At 41.1% G+C, this 14,114-nt stretch overlaps 1 long non-coding RNA gene across 1 annotated transcript; it reads right to left on the bottom strand.

The window, feature by feature from the left end:
* Positions 1–254: 254 nt before the first annotated feature.
* LOC104664511 lies at positions 255–13,699 on the bottom strand. Its single transcript, XR_748283.1, has 3 exons — positions 13,464–13,699; positions 3,338–3,481; positions 255–637 (listed from the first exon to the last, which is right to left on the bottom strand). It is a non-coding gene; the product is annotated as an uncharacterized LOC104664511 (long non-coding RNA).
* Between the last annotated feature and the right edge of the window lie 415 nt (positions 13,700–14,114).

Raw genomic sequence — 14,114 nt, 5'->3', positions numbered from 1 at the left:
CTGTAAAATAACTTACCTACCCTACACATAGTATCCACACTATAAAAAGACTGACTCTAGTTCCAGAGTTTATTTAGAGTCTTGTTGCCTTCATGAAGCAGTCTTGATTTTACAATTTACCCAAGGTACTAAAAATTTATGTGAGATTTGATATTTGTCTCTGGATACTTTTCACATCAAACAAACACATGTTCTAACTTTCAGAGGCTGAAACTCCAAGGCCGATGAATCACAAGGAGAATGAAACCGTCTGCTTTTCAGTTTTCCTCACAATTTTTATTGCAACCACCTTCACATCATGCAGAGGTTGCTACAGGTTCTGTCATTTTCATTTTAGATTTTAATATATGATTTTGAATTTTATTCCTATTTTTGTTAGAAAATAATTTTTCCTTATGCAATGCTACTTCCAAGACAGTACACATTTGAATTGGCAAAGTTTGTCATACTGACATTAATGTAATATTTTTTAAGAAATCCCTTCCAAATCATCCACTGAAGTGTCAGTAATAAATTGGCACACCAATGCAAATAGAAGACAAAGAATGAGCCACAGAGAAGGAATTAGGAAGAGCATTTTGGAGTCCATCAAGATATGCGTGCTCGAGTCTCGCTGTCACTGTCTCTTTCTCTTTCTCTGGTAAAAATAAATAAATAAAGCCAATTTTGAGGGTGGGGTGGAAGTGGAATTCTTAAAGGTCTACTGCATGCATGAAGGACTTAACCTTTGTATTTTTCCTCTGAAAATAGACAGCTAAAGTCCTCAGAAAATGTGCTGGGGCAGAAGCCATCGCTGAGCCCAGCTGTTGAGGAGTCTCCCCGTCCCAGCGCATGCCCCACACCATGGTCATCCCCGGCTCCACCTGTCTGGTGTCCTGGCCCTGACCTGGCAGATGTCGTGGGTGAGACTGAGAGGAGCACCCTGGCAGCTGTGCATTATTCTAAGAAGAACTGTGTTACTGTGAGAGAAAGGTTGCCCCTGATGGCCAACTTGTGCTGGTTTGCCTAATACTTTCCCAGTCTGAAAGTCCTGTGTCAAGGGAAATCATCCTCACTCTTGGGCAAACCAAAGTGCTTAGTCCCCTTCAGAATCACCTCTATCCATGGAAGCAGCACCCACCCCATAGCCAAGGGATGCACATTTTCAGCTAGACTGGACTCAAAATTTGACTGTTTTTCAGATGAAACTACGAGCTAAAAGATTTTCGGGAGTTGCTGTCTATTTTTAGTCTTAAAAGACTTCCATTGCCTTCTTCAATCAAGATGATGCCAGAAAGCATTTTTTTTCCTATGGTGCCTATCCTCACCCCACCGCTGTGCTTGGCTTTTCCTAAGCGTCTTCATCGGGAAAAAGGATGCACCTCTTTCCTTCCCATATACAGTTTGAATGATCGGAACTTGCGTAACTCTATTGTCTCTGGTCGAAGACATTTATCCTCGTGTATATTTTTCAAGGATAATATTTTACAATAATGTTCACCTATCAGAGCATTTCTGGTCAGACCTGGTTCACATTTGCATTGATCGATGGCTATTTTAGAGCAACTGTGAAACCCCATTCTTCAACCCGCAGTGGTTTTGTTTGTTTAGCCTTCCAGTGGAGCAGTTTTCCTGTGCCACCAGACCAGCACCTGGTCAGAACAGGTCAAGATGCTTTTCTGTGTTTGTAGCTTATATTGTCAGCCAGATCACACTGTTTTGCCTCGTGTGATCTGGCCTCTGCCTCCAGGCCTTGTCCTGATGCCCCGGCTCCCAGCCTCTTGCCCGTCTTTGCCATCTCACACCCACTCTGGAGACCCAGGATTTGATGCTGCTTCCTGGGGCTGACCTTGCCCCTCCTGAGCTGATATTTGCCTCTGGTCCTTCAGAGCACTCCCCTCCCTGATCTCATTCAACTTCCCTTGACACATGGCATGTTTAATTCTCCCTTATGGAAAAGGGAGTAAGACATAGAATTTCAATGTACTATGCATAAAAATGAAAGACACTCTCTAACTTACCTTTCAGGGTTGCCATCTTCACCCTCTATTCAAACACTGGTAAAGGAGAACCAGGACACACACCTAACATCTCTTTGCGAGTCATGCCGTGTTGAAACGGGACAGGAGTTTTCCCTTATCCCCCTTGTAGAGCATGTGATGGGGATGTGGCTGGCTTCTTTGGTGCCTCAAGGCGCAAACCACTAGGGAGAGCAGGCAGACAGGCAGGTTGTGAGGACCCTGGGCTCCAACCTCAGGGTAGTGTCTAGGATTGAGTGTTTACAGCTCTGGAAGCCTCAGTGGGTGTGTATTACAGTGTACTCTTTCAGCTTAGCCATCCACAGGCAGCTTGTGTTAATCAGCTCAGTGAGACCCTCTGCTTTATCACAGGGATGGAGGGCTTTCTGTAACCTGGGGTTCTCGCCCTAGGGTACCAAAAAAATCGAGTCACATGTGGGCTTGACGAATGAGTGCAAGGTTTTATTGAGTGGTGAAAGTAGCCCTCAGCAGATGGATGGGGAGCCAGAAGGGGGATGGAGTGGGAAGGTGGTCTTCCCCTGGAGTCGGGCTGCTCAGCAGCTGGGCTCTCCTCCAGCCGCCCTTGGCCAAATTTCCCTTGGCATCCACAGCATTTCGCTGCCAATGACCTGCCAGCATCTACTGATGTGTTCTGCCACTGTGTTTTTCTTAATGTCCAGCTGCTTGTGCATGTGCCTGCTAGGGTCTCAGGGTTTTTATAGGCACATGTTGGGAGTGTGACAGGTCAGAGTGGTCTTGGAAAATGCAACATTTGGACATGAAAACAGGAGTGCCTTTCCTCACCTACGTCTGTGGGCACAGGGCCAAGGGTGGAGCCCTTGCCAGGGACCCTGTTCTTCTCTACTCAGCACTTCCCTGCCCCCCTCCTGTATCAATGTGGCCCTAGGTAAGTCACTTCATCTCTCTGGCTCTCAACTTCCTTGTTTTAAACAGAGGAATAAAATACCCAACACATAACATTCCTAGGACATTAAATGACACAATTTTTATTATAGTAGCACCTGTAAACTCTAAATCATATACCAATATAATATATTATTATGTTTAATAAGTTAAGTTACCATATAGGATGAAAAATAGACAACCATCTTTCTTAGTAAGGTTTTGGTGTTGACTGATGGGATGCAGGAGCCAACAGCTTCTCAAGAGCTCTACTCTTATGTTTTGAAAAAAAAGTAGAAGAGCAAGTCAATGCATTTAGGAATAGGAAATGGGGAACAGACACACTACTTTATAAATAGTAACAAAGATGTATTGAGTTAACCTCCCATGGTGGGTTGTTAAGTTAGAGACAGAAGTGAATGGGGTAACGACTCAACTGTGCTGGTGCAAAGGCTCCTAAGAAAGAAGTCCACACACAGGTTCGTATTTAATGTGTGTCCAGTCCCTGGCACAGAGAAGGCTTGGGATAGCATTAAGGGGATGCAGTGGGCTAAAGACAGTCTTCTCCTTCCAATGGAAACCTGCAAGACAGGAAAGAGCTTACGCATTTCTCTCCATGAGCTTGGAACAGGAATTTACAAGATATCTAAAAGCAATAAATATTTGGTGAGGTTCACTCACTAATATGGTTTGGCTGTGTCCCCACTGAAATCTCATCCTGAATTGTAATTCCCATAATTCCCAAATGTTTTGGGAGGAACCTGGTGGGAGGTGATTGAATTATGGGGGCGAGTCTTTCCTGTGCTGTTCTTGTGATAGTGAATGAGTCTCACGAGATATGATGGCTTTAAAAACAGGAGTTTCCCTGCACAAGTTCTCTTTTTGCCTGCCACCATCCATGTAAGACATGACTTGCTCCTCCTTGCCTTCCACCATGATTGTGAGGTTTCCCCAGCCACGTGGAACAGTAAGTCCATTAAACCTCTTTCTTTTGTAAATTGCCCAGTCTCGGGTGTGTCTTTATCAGCCCCGCAAAAATGGACTAATACAGTCACCAAATGATGGAGGGTCTAGTAGATGTCTCAAAAATCTGACAGGGGTCTCCTGCAGAGCCCCAGGCATGTTTATTCAGATGCAAGTGGTAGGGGGAAAAAACCAAAACCAATAGCACTTGTTCTGTTTGGATTTTCAATGAGCTACTACATACAAGGTCTGAAAATTATTAGTGACACAAATACCTGAGTAAATTGAGCGCTCAAGGGTCATTTTAAATACTAGCCTACATTAAGGTTAGCTTCTAATTGTAAAATTCTTGTTTAAAGAATTCTTTTAATTAAATAAATTAATTCTTGTTTAAAGAATTAATTAAAATTCTGTTTAAAAGAATTCTCTGCCTTCATTGTAAAATTCTTGGCTATCCACCTAATTTAAACTAACAACTTCATAGGATCACTGTATTAGAAATACTTTCAGCTCCAATATCTGACTAGTCAGAATATCTGACTAAAAACCAGTTAAGCCATAAAGTAGTCTTTAATTATCTTACATAACAGGAAGTTTGAAGATAAGCTTCCAGATTTCTGTAGAAGCTTAAAAATTGTCATTAAGAATACAGACTCCTTTTGTCTCTCCCATCTTCAGGATATGAGTTTTGCATCTTCAGGCTTGGCAATGCAATCACCTTTATTTGGTATCAAGTAAACTATATGTTCTGAAGTTCTGATCTTTCATTAAATGACAATTGTGTGGGAATTTAATATTTGTGATTTGACAATACAATTTGAAATAAAAGTAAAGGACATTGATTTGGTGCTTTGGGCCCAAAATAACAAGACGAAAGGAGAATTTAGTAGTGTATCTATCGGGTATCTCTATATAGTCAGAGCTGTGAACAAGCTATTCCAAATAAATCAAAATGAATTACTCATATACATTTCAACTCTAGTTATTTATTCTTATAAGACAATGTGATAATAAATTTTAGTAGAATATATCTGAGGAATAAGATAGGCAGTTATTTCAGAAGTCTGGAGATTAACACAAGACAGAAGGAACAGTTTCATAAAAACAAGTGGCTTGTAAACCCTATGTTAATGAGTAGCTGAGCCCACAGGTTAAGTGCTATAGGAAAATGCAGCCCAAAAAAGCAGATGCTATGATGTGTCCCTTTAAGGAGACTAGGCACCTTGAAAAACCACATTTGTTTTTCATTACATTAGTGAGTAGTCAAGAAAATATAAGCACTTTAGCAAAATGCATAATCATTATTGGAAATACCTCTAAGAATTTCTTACTTTCCCTTTTCCTTGTTTTCCTGAATTAATCTTTTGCTTTTCTTGCTATAGCATATCCAGTTTTTAAACCATCTCCAGTCCTGTCTGATGTGGGTGGTAGTGTATAAACAAACAACTAACCAATCAAACAGAACCCCATGTATGGTCAGTGACATTGTGAATATAAAGTAAAGTCTTTCCTCTCCCCTTTTATAGGCCATTTAAACAATTGTGAAAGTTATTCTTTGTGTATACGAAACATACCTAAAAAAGTACAGAAAACTAGAAGAATATGTTCTCACTCCCAGAATGGGCCATGTGAGCTGCCGCATGGCTCTGCTCCTCCACTAAACACACATAACTGGTGAAAACATAAAAGGCAACAACAACCATCTGAAGTTTCTGGAAATTGCTCTAAGAACACACAGCAAATGCAGAAAATTCGCTCCAGACTGTCTACTAAAAGTCTGCAAGAACAGCAAGAGTCTGGCATTTGAACCTCAAGCCCACTTCCTCCTTTCTCCTAGCTCAGCACGACAGAGACTCCATCCCAAGTGAGTGCAGCCAAGAATGCAAGATCCTGCTCCCCTCAGTTCTCAATCAAGGGCTGCAGTATCTTCCCAGGAGGAGCAGGCTGCCAGCATTTCTCATCCTCCCCAGCTAAGAATTGCAAAGTCTAAATTCCAGTTGAGTACAGCTGGGTCAAGGAATCCCTTCTTCCATCCATACTTCAATCAGCCATAGCACACTGAGAGTACTGGGGTCCCATTTGCTCTCATTCAGCTTGTTCATAGGGCAGACTCTGCTCCAATATGGAGTAGAGTCTCCATGTTAGGAGAGATAAGCTGGGAAAACCAGAGGCTGCCATCTCACCTGGTGCCCTGCTCCTAAAAGCAGGGAGTCACCACTATTCCTATCCCCAGCTATGGAGTCATGGCTCAAAGATTTATCCCAGAGGGAGAGGCAAGCCTTCTAAAACTTGCCTTTGAAACACAGTGTGGGGAAGTTCAAGCCTAAAGAAACTATCATAAGCAATGGAAGATTTAGAGTTACGCAATTAAGAGGAGGCTTCACAAGAGACCCAAGCTAAATAATAGTGTCTGGACGGAGGGAGGGAGGGAACAAAAGAACAAAAGGACTAAAATGCCGCATTTCCGGGTTCTTCATTGTCAACTTTCCCACGCCCGGGAAAGGCACAGGTCGACTGCACCGGCGCAGTCTGACGTCTGACGAAGAAAATCGAAACCTACCTAGCCGTGCCTACCACCCCGCCCCTGACCCGCCTATGTCCCGCCCCCGACCCACCTATGTCCCACCCACTGCCCGCCCACTCCCGGCCCAGGACATAAAAGCCGCTCCCAGCCGGCAGGCCGCGCGAACTTCGTTGGCCCCTGCTGGTGTGCGGAACCTCGCCGGAGAAGGCTGGAGCGACTTGGTCGGCCTCCACCGCCGGAGACCGGTGAACCTCGCCCCTCTTTCACATTGGCAAGTTAATAAAGTTTTCTTTTAGCCTGCTTACTTGCCTATTCTCTGGCACTTACTCTGGTGGGCATCTGGAGTACTCTGGTGGTCGTCTGGAGCAAATCAAATAGACCAGTTCGTTTGTGAGAGAGAACCAATTATAAGACATAGCTATGATGAGCCCTTCTGAGGTCAGAACAAACCTCAAACACTGACTTCACACCTACCCCTGAAAAAGAGCTCAAATTTAATTGGATCAGACTTGGAACAGTTTATATCAGGGCATTCTTGTAAACAATTGAGCAATCAACAAGCAATTAGTGGAGCCTATCAGCTGAGTGTGATAAGGGAAAGAAATAGTCAAAGAAAGCCCTGCTCAAACAACTCTCATCCCACCTGACTGTGCACGTTTCTAACTTTGCACTCTTTGAGAAGCAACATCAGGGGCCTCACACTACTGGGGAAATAGACATCCCTAGAATGGTCTAGCCAAGTCACAAAATAAATAAACAAGCAAACAACAACAAGGCTCAGGGAGAGTATTGGTAACCAGAGTTACTACAAAATATTATGTTCAGTTATCAAGAAAAAGTTGTGAGACAAGGAAACAGAAAAAGTATAATCTACACAGGATCAAAAGCAGGTAACCAAATATGCCTGTGAAAGAGACCAGATGTGAGGTTGACAGAGCTATATAGGAGTAATGTTTATATATCTCACTGGAATTAAGTTAGTATAGATCTGAAGTAGATTCTGATAAGTTAAGACATATATAGTAAACCCTGGAGTAACTACTAGAAAAAAAGTAAAAAACATAGTGAAAGAAATTTACATATGCAAAAGAAATCAATAATGGAGGAATAGAGGAACAAAAAGAAGATGAGACAGAAAACAAAAAGTAAACTATCTGATATAAACACAACTCTATCAATGTAACATTAAATGTTAGATTTCATTGGATAACAACCTAATCAAGAGGCTGAGATCATCAGACTGGATAAAGATACAAAATCCAACTGCATGCTGTCAACGAGAGACACCTTTGAGATTGAAAGATATAAATAAGTTGGAAGTAAAGGGATGGAAAAAGATATACCATGCAAACAGCAACCTTGTAGTAACTTTACTAACATCAAACAAAACAGACTTTAAAACAAACCAAAAAGTTACTAGAAATAGAGAGGAATATTTATAATGACAAAAGGGTCAATTCATCTAGAGAAAATAACAATTTAATAACAATGTACTTAACCACTGGGACTCCAAAATCCCATGCAGTGAAAACAAACAGAATTGAGGGGATATATTAGTCTGTTCTCACACTGCTGACGAAGACATACCTGAAACTGGGTAATTTATAAAGAAAAAAATTTAATGGACTCATGTTTCTATGCTGCTTGGCAGGCTTCACAATCATGATGGAAGGCAAAGGAGGAGCAAAGACACATCTTACATGGGGACAGGTAAGAGTCAGAATGAGAGCCAAGTGAAAGAGGAAATCCATTATAAAACCATCAGATCTCATGAGACTTATTCACTACCACTCAAACGGTATGGGGGAACCACCCCCATGATTCAATTATTTCCCACTGGGTTTCTCCCACAACACATGAGAATTATGGGAGCTATGATTCAAGATGAGATTTGGATGGGGACACAGCCAAACCATATCAGGGATAAATAGACAATTCAACAATAATAGTTTGAAGCTTTCATACTAATGCTCTATAATGAATGAAACAAGTAGGCAGAAGACAAACAAGGAAATAGACTTGATCAACATATAAACCAAGTCCAGGTAGACCTAGCAGACATCTATAGAAAACTCCACCCAGTGACAATAGAATAGGCATTTTCTTTTAAATGCCCATGGAACTTTCTTAAGGATTGACCATATAAGATGCCATAAAACAGCCTTCATTAAATTACAAATGATTAAACTAATGCAAATTCTTTTTTATAACCATAATGAGAAAAAAGTAAGAATCAATAACAACAGAAAGAAGTTTGGGGGATTCACAAATGTGTAACAATAAAACAACATATCTTTTTTTTTTTTTTTTGAAGTGGAGTCTTGCTCTATCGCCGGGGCTGGAGTGCAGTGGCTGGATCTCAGCTCACTGCAAGCTCCGCCTCCCGGGTTCCCACCATTCTCCTGCCTCAGCCTCCCAAGTAGCTGGGACTACAGGCGCCTGCCACCTCGTCCGGCTAGATTTTTGTATTTTTTTAGTAGAGATGGGGTTTCACCGGGTTAGCCAGGATGGTCTCGATCTCCTGACCTCGTGATCCGCCCATCTCGGCCTCCCAAAGTGCTGGGATTACAGGCTTGAGCCACCGTGCCTGGCCAAAACAACATATCTTAAATAACCTATGAGTTTAAGAAGAAATCATAAGGGAAATTAGAAAGTACTTTAAAATGAATGAAAATGAAAACACAACACACCAAAACTTGTGGGATGAAATCAATGCAGTGCTTAGAGGAAAATATATAGCTGTACATTCCCATAATAATAAAGAAGAAAGATCTCAAACTAAAAACCTAACCTCCCACCTTGAGACGCTGGAAAAAGAACACCAAACTATAACAAGCAGGGGGAAAGAATCGTAAAGATTAGAGTGAAAATCAGTAAACTAAAGAATAGAAAAGCAATGGAGAAAATCAATAAAACCAAAAGTTGGTTCTTTGAACAGATTTTTTTTAAATGACAAACCTCTAGCTGGGGAAGTATATGTATTTCAAGAAAATGTATTTCAAGAAAATGTAATCAACTTTCAATGTACAATCTATAGGGTTTTTTTAAATACATTCACAGTTTTCTGGATAAGGTATAATATAGGCTGTGAAGCTGAAATTCATAGCATAAATCATAAGTGCCTGGCACATCATATAGCATTATAACTTAGCTTAAACAATCACTGCATATGCATCTGGGCTCTTAATGGGATTCTTGGAAGTTAGCAACAATGAGATAGAGGACAATTCAGACCCCAGTGGACTGCTGAGCCAGAACAACTTGGAGGTATTGGCCATCCCTGAGATCCTCTGATTTTATAAATATCAGCAAAAGGTTCACTTACCCCAAATCTTAATGTATGTTGTTTCATAAATCTGTTTTATTAAAATGTCAGGAAATACAGCAACATTTAATAATAATACTTGTTTTTTAAGTCCCAGGGATACACAAGGCTGTGATGTATTATTTCACTTGGCCAACGTTGGTGGATCTACGACATAAGCAAATATTTGGGTATACAATGTAGCCACCAGGCACATCTTTAGGAAATACAGATAACAGATAATCAGCTTGGAGAAAGGCTAGAAGTTAGAAGATCACTAGTGGTCTTTTCTGAGCATTTCAGGGACGATGTGGCCAGTTGCTTCACCACAGCTAACTGGATCACTCTTACTTGATTGTCCTGTTTGGGAGGAAAATATGATTCATAGCTGTCAACTTCTGCAACAGAGATAAGGACTTTTTCTTTTATGTGTCCCTAGCAGCTTGCACTGGCCTGGCATGCACAATAGTTTCCTGGCCTAAGAGCAATAACTGTAATTGCAGAGTGCCTATGATGTGCCAGCCAGAGGTCATGTATCTTTGACCCCTTCCAGGGCTAGCATGGAGCTATGTGCCTCATCATGCATCTTCATCTTCTTATAGTCATCACAAAATGCTGAATGCTTGCTCAAATGTGGGAACAAGCCCTCCTTGAAGTCTAGCAAGGTAGTTAAAAGATTGCCCGGGATGGTTCCTGGCTTAGCCACCTCCTACCTGTGTAAACTTGGGCAAGTTATTTAACCTCTCTGTGCCTCAGTTTCTTTTTCTGTAAAATGGGGTCAATGATAACACCTACCTCCCAGTTTATTAAAAGATTTAGTGAGTTGATGCTTGCCAAGCACTTAGAACAACACCTGGAAGATAAGAAATGCTATGTGTTTCTTAAATAAATAAAATTAATCATTGAGTTAAATCTCCCTTTTACTATATGAAAAAAAAAATGAGCTTACTCCAAACTTCACAGTCTTTTCTGCCAATGGGCATGTGCTTCTACCAGAGGGAAAAAGGATAATGGACCTTGAGTTTCCTGATATTCCCATGGAGGCCAAAACCTTCTGCTCATGAGCCTGTGTTCACCCCTACTTGGAGTGTTTTCTCCCCAGCATTGGCTTGGGAGCAGACCCAAAGTCTCCTTCTCCTACCAAGCCATGCGTTTTGCAGACTGAGATGTTTGACAAGTATTTTGCCAAAGCAGAAACATCCCAGTGAAAACTAATGACGAAGACTGTTCTGCTGCACTCTGTTGCCTCCTCTAACTGGAGAAGATGACAAACAGCACACACAGCGTCCCTCTCAGAACCACCTATGTGGTCACAGCTTTCATAGAACTCCCTACAGTGTCCACAGGCCCCAAGACACCACTGCCCAGGGCCCCCCTGACCCACAACCTCCTAACACAGTGGCACGCCATTTTCGTTTCTGCTGGTCAATGTGACTGCTTCAGTTCCTCCAGTGGGATCCAACTGATCTTTGATATTCTTTATACTCTGGGGTGTATTTGCTCTAAGGGTGTGAACAGAAGCTCAGTAAAGCTCAGATAAAACCCAAAGCATGTTCTGCTAAATTCCATGCTCCAAGAGGTGCCAGATGTAGCAAGAAAAAAAAGAATGCCAAGTTAAATTTGAACTTCAGATAAACAACAATTTTTTAGTATATGTTCCATACAGTATTTGGGAGCTATCTATACTAAAATTTTTTTTGCTGTTTATCTGAAATTCCCGTGTAACTGGGCAGCCTGTGTTTTATCTGGCAACCCCACAGGCTGGAGAAGCCTTACAAAGTTAGTTAGTATTTGGTGGTGGGGTGGGGAGGGACTGTCCCTCTCTATAAATGATTTTTTACCAGCAGGCCCATGGTAGGATTGTGAATGAGACAGCGCAGAAGCAACTGCAGAGGGTCACGCAAAATCTCTGTGTGGGCAGCTTTGCTGTGTGCCACCCTGGGGCAGAACGAAAATCTCACCTACATAACGGAGGTGATCTTTACTTCTGTTTATTTACTTGTCCTGAAGAACTCTTTAGAATTTCACATGTACTTGAATTCGTCATGAATCCTCCACAATGGCCACTTTCAGCAGGGAATTCAGCGTATGGAGTTTTCTTTGACTCCAAAGAATTGAGCTAAGATAAACTGACATTCATGAAAACATGCTTATGTATTCATACATATGCCTTTGTATATTCTCTCCTATACCCACTCTGGCTAAGGCCAGTGTTTCCTCATGATATGGTTTGGCTCTGGGTCCTCATTTAAATCTCATGTAGAATTATAATCTCAGTGTTGGATGAGGAGCCTGGTGGGAGGTGATTGGATCGTGGCGGTGGACTTCCCCCTTGCTGTTCTTGTGATAGTGAGTGAGTTCTCACAAGATCTGGTTGTTTGAAAGTGTGTAGCACTTCCCTCTTTGCTCTCTCTCTCAATGGCCATGTGAGGATGTAACTACTTCCCCTTTGCCTTCTGCATGATTGTAAGTTTCCTGAGGTCTACCCAGACGCAGAAGCTTGTGTGTCCTGCAGAACTGTGATCTAATTAAACCTCTTTTCTTTATAAATTATCCAGTCACAGGTTTGTCTTTATAGCAGTGTGAGAACAGACTAATACACCTCAGTAATATTAATTGTAGGCTAGTATTTAAGGCTATTGTAATATCTCTGTTAAAATAAAGACAGCATTCTGAATAACTGAGTTTAATCCTATCACATGATGTTTACATGCCCAGTGCTGGCTGTAGTTAGTACTCAAAGTTTGCCTATACTATACAGATGGTAAAAGTCAGATGGCTTTGTGCAGGGTGGAAGGAGGAAAGGAAAGAGGAAAGAAGAAAAAGCAAGGAAAAATATACAGAAGCAGAAAGAGAAAAAGTAAAATAGAGAAGAGTATACCCAAGTATCTAATTTCTCACTAGGTTCGATAAATTTTCCTTCAACAATTAAGCTTTTAGTCTTTTTAGATTGAAGGTGCAAAAATCTTTGAAGAAATAAAATCAATTTAATGAAATAATCAGTTGTTTGGGAGCATAAACAGATAAAAAATTGAAAGCACAATTGAATGCAAACAGCTGTCCCAGAGTGTTTGTGATATAGCAGTTCTCTCTCTATGGTACATTTATCATGTACCATACATGTACATATTATACATGATACATTATCTATAAATTAAGTAGATTTTGTCTCCAAAAGTGTTTAATAATATTACATATTTATGTATGCATCCTTGAAAATGGTTATGGAAATAATGATCTATCCCGAAGCAAGAAATTTTTGTTTTGTTTTGTTTTACTCCTCAATATCCTCTTTTGCTGTTTATCTGAAATTCACATTTAACTGGGCAACTTGTATTCCTGTAGAATAGTGAACCCAACAACAAAAATACCTGCCCTTGTGGGGCTTATCCTTAGTCTTCCCTGTGTTGCTTGCACTCTGATACAATCAGCTGTATTTGACTACCAAGCATCAGAAAAAAATTCTTTAAAAGTTAGTGATCAGATTAAATGCAGGTGAGATGCAAAAAAAAAAATTCTTTTTTTTCTGATGCTGGTTTATGCAGAGCTGGCTTCATGGCCTGGTGACTGGTGCATTCACGCGGGGCCTCCTGATCAGAAGGGTGTTGCTTTTACCAGCCTGTGAGTCTTAATAATTTTGTACATGCAATCCTTCATTTTCATTTTCTCCTGGACTCTGCAAAGTATGTAGCCAGTCCCAGGTTTATGCATTATAATATAACAAAAATATCAAAAATAATAATTGCTGTTCCATAGAGAACTTAGAACTTACCTCCTAAGTGGATGTATCTGGGACCCCCAAACCCCTGGGAAATCAGAAGATAATTTTTTCTTTAATGAGAATAATGACGTCTCAAGATATTAAGTCCATGTCTAGCTAAAAGTCTTTTGGGGCTAAAATCCACCTTTCCTAAACCTCACGTCACATCTCTCAAACTTAATTGCTTCATCCTTGCACTTTCCCAGGTCCTTCTGTTTTCTCTCTCTTTTCATAGCTGAGGCTATCACTAAAACTGTGGCCCTCTCAGCTCTGTCTTTACCATTCTTTTGCATTCAGTCTGGATCTTTATCACCTTGAAGGCATAGGTGGCCCTTCACAGCCAAGCACATTTCAGGCATCCAGTTTTGTATGTTTCCCATGATTGCGGCATATTTTTACCTCATCTCATAGTTAATAGAGGACAGGAAGAAAACAGGCTGCACAGGTTATGTGCTTGAAGGGATGAAGTGGAAGGAGAAACGAAGTCTTCCTAACTCTGGCCTCCTGCTGTTGCACAAGTCAGGCCAATGATGTGGCAAGTCCTAGGGGCACATGGCTTTTCAGAGTGTCATTGTTTGAGGAGGCCATGAGTGGTTTAGCAGGTGGCCTCTGCTTCTTTTTATTTTGAGTGCTTCTGAATACACAACTGTGCTCTGAATACAC

The sequence above is a fragment of the Rhinopithecus roxellana genome, chromosome 4, assembly GCF_007565055.1.
Source record: "Rhinopithecus roxellana isolate Shanxi Qingling chromosome 4, ASM756505v1, whole genome shotgun sequence".
In the NCBI taxonomy this organism is placed as follows: domain Eukaryota; kingdom Metazoa; phylum Chordata; class Mammalia; order Primates; family Cercopithecidae; genus Rhinopithecus; species Rhinopithecus roxellana.
The sequence above is the reverse complement of the archived record's forward strand: the minus strand, read 5'-3'. Positions and strand labels throughout refer to the sequence as shown.